At 39.7% G+C, this 8,367-nt stretch overlaps 1 long non-coding RNA gene across 1 annotated transcript; it reads right to left on the reverse strand.

Annotated features, from left to right (window-relative positions):
* Positions 1-4,161: 4,161 nt before the first annotated feature.
* On the reverse strand, positions 4,162-8,025 carry LOC149122477 (uncharacterized). The gene is made up of 3 exons (XR_016219304.1): positions 7,952-8,025; positions 7,439-7,624; positions 4,162-6,947 (listed from the first exon to the last, which is right to left on the reverse strand). It is a non-coding gene; the product is annotated as an uncharacterized LOC149122477 (long non-coding RNA).
* Positions 8,026-8,367: the final 342 nt, after the last annotated feature.

Genomic DNA, 8,367 nt, shown 5'->3' on the forward strand with positions numbered 1-8,367 from the left:
GACTCGTCTTACACTTTTAGGACATTTAAGAAAAAAAAAAAAAACTTCAAAGTAACAAATGAAAATAAAAATAAATAAAACCTATAGCCTCCAATGCTTTGGCTGCTTTCATCCCATCAGTACTCTATATCTTCTTCATTCCTGGCCAACACTTCAACTGGCAGAGGAGTACCAGGTAGGCCTGTGTTAGTTTTAGCATCTAGTTCAAGATCACTATTAATATGTCTCCTAGAAAAAGGCTTTTTCCCCATGGAAATTAGGTCATCTTCTCTGGCAGAGCCTAACGCTAGAGGGAAGAGAAACAACAGTTGTTCAAGTAACTCAGTAGGTACAATGGCCACATGTGTTATCCTGTTTAACTCTTTGGGCACTGTGGTCCGTGTATCAGAACAAACTATCGTCCGTTAGCAAGCAGTTTAATGTATGTTGTGTCTCCTGAGAAGCAGCACTGTAACTCTCCAAGGATTCCCCCTAAATCATACATCGGCTTTTAACTCTTCTATCTGTCTGTCTGTTTCTCAGTGGAAGGGAATATGATAGTATCAATGAAATCCATGATTGTAATGCCACTGCTCCAACTTTCTGTATAAAATGTCCTCCCGTAGTATGAATTAGCTTTGCGTTTGACACTATGCTTATGGATCGGAATTTATGTAAGGCCTCGGATTATGATGATGCTCTAGAAACCACGTAGTCAAAAAGAAGTTTCTTCGTCTGTAATGTGTATTAATTCTGGTAAATATGAGTAGTCACACCCTTCAAGGAGCGTGGATTCAAATTGACCTATCCTTAATGGGCAAGTGGGATTTCCTAAGCAATAGCAATACCCAGAATCTTCCCTGCTGGAGGGGTCATTCAGATGTAGAAAGAAACTAGATGGCAGGGTGGACTGTCATCCATTTTGTTAGAATAATGCATGTTCCTCATCTTTGTCACCATGGCTATGCTCCACGTGGGCCCACTGTAACATGACTTAGATGCAAAAAGAAGTCTGATTCCTGTAGTGTGTGTCATGTTCAGCAGCTGGTTAGTAAAAGCCTCCTCTGTGGTGGTTGCTATCCTTTAACCTTGGATAAAGCATACACATTGCACTCACCAATACAAATGCACCCATGTACACCTGCGTCATACCTATTGGATGCTAATCAGCCAGTCTGTTCTTTTGCAGCCACTGACCAAGCTGTTTAATCTCATGCACAAATTTAGAGCATAGATGTTCCAGGATATCTTTCTTCTGTAGAAAGTAGGTACCATATTTTCTGATAGTTACTCTATGTATGAAATGGAGTTTTCTCAATTCTACCCTTTGGACTTACTGTTAGATAGCAATACAAGGGCCGCAGCTCCATTCTAGTCAATTCCCATAGGGGCATCAGCTCATCACTAAATTGGATTTGGGCTACACTTCATTCATTTTTTTTTTCCATTTGGTCAAAGGTCAATGGATTAGTCACAGTTCTGCACAGAAATGAAATGAAAAGAACCAAAAATAATTGGCATACACAATATGGAGGTCAGGAATTATGCAAGTTGGAAAAATCAATAAAGCTTGTGTTTAATATAGTCTGAGTCTAAAGGCTTGATAACTTGGAGAGCTGAAGTTTAAAGGCAAGAGATGGGTATTCCAGCTCAAAGAGGGGATTTTCCACTTCCTTTTTGTTCTGTTATGGTCTTCAAAAGTTGCATGATGGTTGCCCCATTAGTGAGGGCGCATCTCCTTTGCTGAGTGTCCTGATTCAAATGCTAAGCTGATTGAAACATCCTAATAGACATACCCAACCAGTCAAATTTATGTAACAGTTAGCTATCATAGTTACGACATGGGCTGTGGTACATATCCAGGAGAATGTAAGCAAAGCTAAGTGACATGGAGGTGTGTTCAGTTTGCTCAGTGTTTTTAGTGAGCCAGCTTTCCTGTGCCTTCTCATTCGCATTCTTACTCAAGCATGCCATGAAAAGCAAATATCAGAAAAATGTTTCCCAGAAGATGGTCATTAGTGAATTACCTGCAGATAGTATCTCAGCTGATATAATGAGACTTACCATAGAAAATTAGTCACAATAAAGGCAACATATTAAAATCACTCTACAGGAGTGATCTGACTTTAATGCAAATTTTGAGAAAAAAAATTGACACAAAACGCTAGAGACAATATTACTGTATACCTATAAATATATCATATACAAAAGAATATTTCAATAAAGCCTATATTTTGCTATATGTTTATGACTTCTGTTCTATTGAGAGATCAATTTTTGATTATTTTAAAATATCTGATACTTGATCCAGTTTTTTATTCATCCAGGAATGCAATATCTCTCTTATTTTCTATCATAAGGATAACATGACAATGTGGTAGAGAGTCCTTGGGTCTTTTCCCTGCCTCCCTATCATTACATCCTTAATTCATGGGTCAAATAATGTACATAATTATATTGTAGCTAAGGTGATAAATAATTTCACACACACACACACACACACAGACAGAGACAGAGACAAGAAATTAAACAAAGGAGGATCCATGGAGAAATTAAGCCATCTGTAAGATCTACTAAAAATCAATTTATTAAGCCATCACATGAGCTAGAAGAGCACATCACTTTTCAAGAACATTGGTATCAAATTTCTTTGTCATAAATGTACCATTTCTTTATTGCAAGGTCTAAAGTCATATTAAAACAGGCGAACCCAGTTTATAATCTTCATAATTATCACTGCTATTCCTCACGGTAGAGTTACAGATACTTTACCACCCAGCAACTTAAAGTCCATGTGTCCCAATACCAATTGATTAGAAATAAATACTTTAAAAAGTACCATATACTTCTCACTAGGAATTACCACTTCACTTGCCAAGAACAATGAGGCTCCTATTGTGTGCTAGCAGATTTATATTTACTATCCAAAACACTGTCCTGAGTATCTGTTTTCTCGAATGACTTTGTATTGATGATTTAAGCCAGGTAAATTTAAAAACAGACTGGCAAAACCTAAAAGAAAGTTTTACATACCAATGTTTAGGAGAGCTAGAGCAATGAGAGTGATGTTAAAATGAGGCCGGCACCACGGCTCACTAGGCTAATCCTCCGCCTGCGGCGCCGGTACTCCGGGTTCTAGTCCCGATTGGGGCGCCGGATTCTGTCCTGGTTGCCCCTCTTCCAGGCCAGCTCTCTGCTATGGTCCGGGAGGGCAGTGGAGGATGGCCCAAGTGCTTGGGCCCTGCACCCCATGGGAGACCAGGAGAAGCACCTGGCTCCTGGCTTTGGATCTGTGCAGTGCGCCGGCCATAGCAGCCATTTGGGGGGTGAATCAGCAGATGAAAGACCTTTCTCTCTGTGTCTCTCACACTGTCTAACTCTGCCTGTCAAAAAAGAAAAAAGAAAAGAAAAGAAAAAAATGAAAGGTAGAAGTGGATGATAGAAATAAAATATAAAGCTCTGTGCTTTCCTAAAAACAAAGTATCCTTCGAGCAATCAATTAGAGGAAGTCTTGAAAAGGAACTTATTTTGCAATTTTTCCCTGCCCTTTCATTGTTCAAAATTTGTCCCAAATGTGGGTAACCTGACCACACTTCTGCTTGGCCTAATTTGTTCTACATGAAAGCTTATTGGTAAATGAAAGACACTTTCAGCATCAGCCACATTCAAGTGGCTCAGGTGAAGCAAGGAGGGGAGCTTGAGGGCAAGTGATGTTGCAAAGAATCTGAATCATGACATAAGGTGTTCACAACACTAACGTGGAGTAATCATAAAAACATAAGGCGTTTTGGCCGGCGCCACTGCTCACTAGGCTAATCCTCCGCCTTGAGGTGCCGGCACACCGGGTTCTAATCCCTGCCGGGGTGCCGGATTCTGTCCCGGTTGCCCCTCTTCCAGGCCAGCTCTCTGCTGTGGCCCGGGAGTGCAGTGGAGGATGGCCCAAGTGCTTGGGCCCTGCACCCCATGGGAGACCAGGAGAAGCACCTGGCTCCTGCCATCGGATCAGCGCGGTGCGCTGGCCGCAGCGCAACAGCCATGGTGGCCATGGGAGGGTGAACCAACGGCAAAGGAAGACCTTTCTCTCTGTCTCTCTCTCTCACTATCCACTCTGCCTGTCAAAAAAAAAAAAAAATTAAAAAAAAAAAAACATAAGGCGTTTTTATCTCCTAAATCCAGGTAGAAGTAAATCATTAAACCTGGTAGTCCCGCCAATAAGCATTGTGACGGTTTCAACAGGTTGCCTCGCAGCTGCACTCTGTTGTCCTCTGCCCTTCCGGTGGTGCCAGTGTTGCGCCCTGTCCACATGTCTTCTCGGCCAGATCACGCAAGAGAAACCACGCCACCTAAAGATGCCGCAGGAAGGCCGCAGGGCTGTAGAAGACGACCTTCTTTGGGTCTGGTGCACGTCTCTTCCTCAGCATGGTTGCTGGCAGTGTTCTTTCTGCGGGAGGCCAGTAGCACTCACCTCAGTAGTCCTAACAGACCTCTTCCACGCTGCTCACAAATTCCAGCGAGTTTCTTTACAGACTCAGGGACCCACTCCTTTTCTTCAAGCTATAACCCATGTACAGCATTCAGCAAGTTTTCTCTGACCTAGTGTATCGTTACCATGAAAAAACTCCAGCCTGCCGCTCAGAGAGTTTCGTAACAATCTACTACGGTCTTCTTGTGAACCAGCTCCCACACAACGGCACCATTCCCTTATTTCTCCACCACTCTCTCAGCCAGTCCTGTGGCTCCGATTCAGGCCGCCTGGATAGTTCTTCACCACCTCACTCGTTCTCCCGCCTGCTAGATTTGTCCCAGACCCTGGCCAGTCTTTTTGTCACCAGCAACCCATATATTCATGCCATAATGATGAATACTCGTCAAGTTTGGAATCTCAGGACCAGGAAGCTGAGAAGAGAGCCTCTCTTATTTTTTTTCCCCTTATTTACCCTTCATCAGTCCTGAGATATCCTTTCTTCATTTATAATTTCTGTTATGTTTACCCCATTCTCCTCCTTTCATTAGTTAAAATTTTTTAAAAGTTTTCTGTGTTCACATTCTTGTTATCCCTAATTGTGCCCGCCACAAATGTTATCTCGTTATTTAATTGCCGTTTGCGTTGAGTGTATATATTCATTAGGGTGCTTTCCCTCTTGGAGCTACCATGTCAATTTGAATGTGGCCAGGGAAAACTGCCATCCCTGGTAGCGTGGAGTAAGAAGTTGTAATGACTCAATAGAACTGCCTTAAACTCGCTAGGCTGGAATCATCAGATTCATGAAAACAGGCTTGGAGACTGGATATGTTTGCGTTGTGTACACATACTTCTGGAGAAAATGGCTTTGTGACATAGACATTTTATTTTGTGCCCTGACCATGTCTTCACAAGTTCTGCTTCTCTTCATCCCCAAGCTGACTCATTTCCCATCAGAGAAAACATTACACACAAGCTGTTTAATTCCAGTATTGCTATTTCTTAGAGGAAGTAATATTTCCAAGGTGCTAAGAGAGCTGTTCTGAAATTAAAGCTGTGAAAGTAAATATTCACCTTCAAAGAGGGCTGATCATGGACATGATGTTTAAAATGGTTGCCTTAAATTCTGCAACACCACTCCAGTGATGTACTTTCTAGGTGAAATGTTGAGATTTAGTTAGCAGAAGTCTGACAGTGTGGAGGATGGTGAATATTTGTACTCTTATTTTTTTTTCTAAATATCTTAGCTAACATTTTTTCTTAAAGCAAGATCAACTATTCATATGTTGCAGTACTACTAATATTACATTTTGCTTGGTATGTGGAAATGAAATTCCCTAGATATCATTTTACAAGTACTGATTCTGCAAAATGCAGTAATTTAGGTTTCATTTATTTTATAGGACACATAATATGCTGAAATCGCATTATATAGAAATATAGTTCATTTAAATATAAAATTTCCTAGGAAAGCAAAATTATCTACATTATCCACTAAATTTCTTCCCCTCTAAACTAATGTTATAATTAATCTTCAAATAATTTTAGAGTAACAACTATGGTTCCAAATACTTTGCAGTAATACACATAATTTTATTATATTAGAATTTTCCACCAATTTTCTGAAAGAGGAAATAATTCTACTTTCTAGAATGAAATAATATGAGAATGAAATTAGATAATATATCCGTAAATGCTTTTTGGATGTGAATGTTAGTGTTTTGTGTACAAAATTAACTAAAGCATTACCCTTTCTCAAATTATAGATATATTTCATTGCTGTGTTCAATAATTTTCTTTGATTTATATTCTGGGAGAAAATAAAACTGTATACTATGTGCAGATATGCGAACTAGATCCAACACAATACTTTCTGAAGGTTTTCATTTAAAAACTCGCTGTGTTTTTCAGCTCTTGGTTTCTTTTTTTTTTTTTTCTTGACTTTTATTTAATGAATATAAATTTCCAAAGTACAGCTTATGGATTACAATGGCTTCCCCCCCATAACTTCCCTCCCATCCGAAACCCTCCTCTTTCCCACTCCCTCTCCCCTTCCATTACATCAAGATTCATTTTCAATTCTCTTTATATACAGAAGATCGATTTAGTATATATTAAGTAAAGATTTCAACAGTTTGCACCCACACAGAAACACAAGTGAAAAATACTGTTTGAGTACTAGTTATAGCATTAATTCACGTAGTACAACACATTAAGGGTAGAGATACTACATGAGTAGTAAGAGCACAGTGACTTCTGTTGTGGACTTAACAAATTGACACTTTTGTTTATGGCATCAGTAATCACCCTAGGCTCTTGTCATGAGTTGCCAAGGCTATGAAAGCCTTTTGAGTTTGCCGACTCTGATCGTATTTAGACAAGGTCCTAGTCAAAGTGGAAGTTCTCTCCTCCCTTCAGCAGCTCTTGGTTTCTAAATCCATCCAGATATCCGCTAATGGAAGCAACTTTAGTTATTTCACTTGAAAGGGCACATGTAAAAACAACCCTGTGAAAAAATAGAATTTTGGAACAAAATGTTACAAAGCACATGAAAAACCAAAGCAAGCGATATTTTAAATATTTTTTTCTTCATAACCCAAATAGATTAAAAAACCAAGTGACCTTATAACTTCAAAGGAAAATATATATTAAAAATTAGTAGCACATAATTGAAAGATGGAGGAAAACAGGTGAATTTAGACAATATCAAGAGGGAAATATTTAATATGGTGTTTATGTGCCTACTCCCCCATAGCCTGTTAACAGTGTATTTTACACCAGATAGACTAAAATGAAGGAGGTCCCAATAAGAAAACTATAGACTTGGGGCTGGCGCTGTGGCACAGTGGGTTAACGCCCTGGCCTGAAGCACCAGCGTCCCTTGTGGGTGCCAGTTCTGGTCCCCGCTGCTCCGCTTTTGATCCAGCTCTCTGCTGTGGCCTCGGGGGGGGGGGGGGCAATGACGGATGGCCTAGGTAGTTGGGCCCCAGTACCCACATAGCAGACCCGGAGGAAGCTCCTGGCTCCTGGCTCCTGGCTCCTGGCTTCTGATCAGCTCAGCTCAGCTCAGCTCCGACCGTTGCAGCCATCTAGAGAGTGGGCCATCAGATGGAAGACCTCTCTCTCTCTGCCTCTCCTTCTCTCTCTGTGTAACTCTGACTTTAAGTAGATAAATAAATAAATCTTTAAAAAAAAAAAAAAAGAAAGAAAACTATACACTTTGTGTGAGTTCAGTGCCCCAATTGGTTCATAGCCTTAGTAAACACTATTGTTTTTATCCTCATCTCCATTTTCAACTCCTCTTTGTTAAAAGCCATCTAATTTTGTTCAGATATTGCCCCACGATCCAGGAGAAGATGACCCCATTTGAAATTTCAGGAGTTAGACTATGATTTCTGTACATCAAACATACATCAATTTCCAATTAACAATCACATTTTTAAAAAGATGATCAGAAATAATACAAGCTAAAGTCTTTATCAACAAGCTGCCCTTAGTCTTTTTTCTTACCTAGAGCCATAGAAAATCAGAGTTTCTTTGAATGCAACATAAGTTGTCTCAGTGTGATGTGAACTCTGAAATTGCCACCACTCCTTTTCAACTGTGGATTAAATTTTAACTTAGATAAGCTAGACCTGCACCCACCCCCACCTTTGAATGTCTGTATTTTTTTCTGAACAATGAATGTCCTCTGGTTTAATGCAGTTTGAGCTGGGTTTTCTCTCACTGTAAGGAATATATATTAGCAACATTTATTCTTTTGACTCTCATAATGCCATATTTTATCCACTTAAATAAAAACGTGATATTTTGAATTGTATTATGGACAAAAGTCATTGTATTTGATAATATCTTTGATTAAACATAATTACATATTTTTTAGAAAACATAAATATATACTCACAGAGCCAGGAATAGCTGTAGCA

This window comes from Oryctolagus cuniculus, chromosome 13 (assembly GCF_051225735.1).
Source record: "Oryctolagus cuniculus isolate XC-2025 breed Fujian yellow rabbit chromosome 13, ASM5122573v1, whole genome shotgun sequence".
Classification (NCBI taxonomy): domain Eukaryota; kingdom Metazoa; phylum Chordata; class Mammalia; order Lagomorpha; family Leporidae; genus Oryctolagus; species Oryctolagus cuniculus.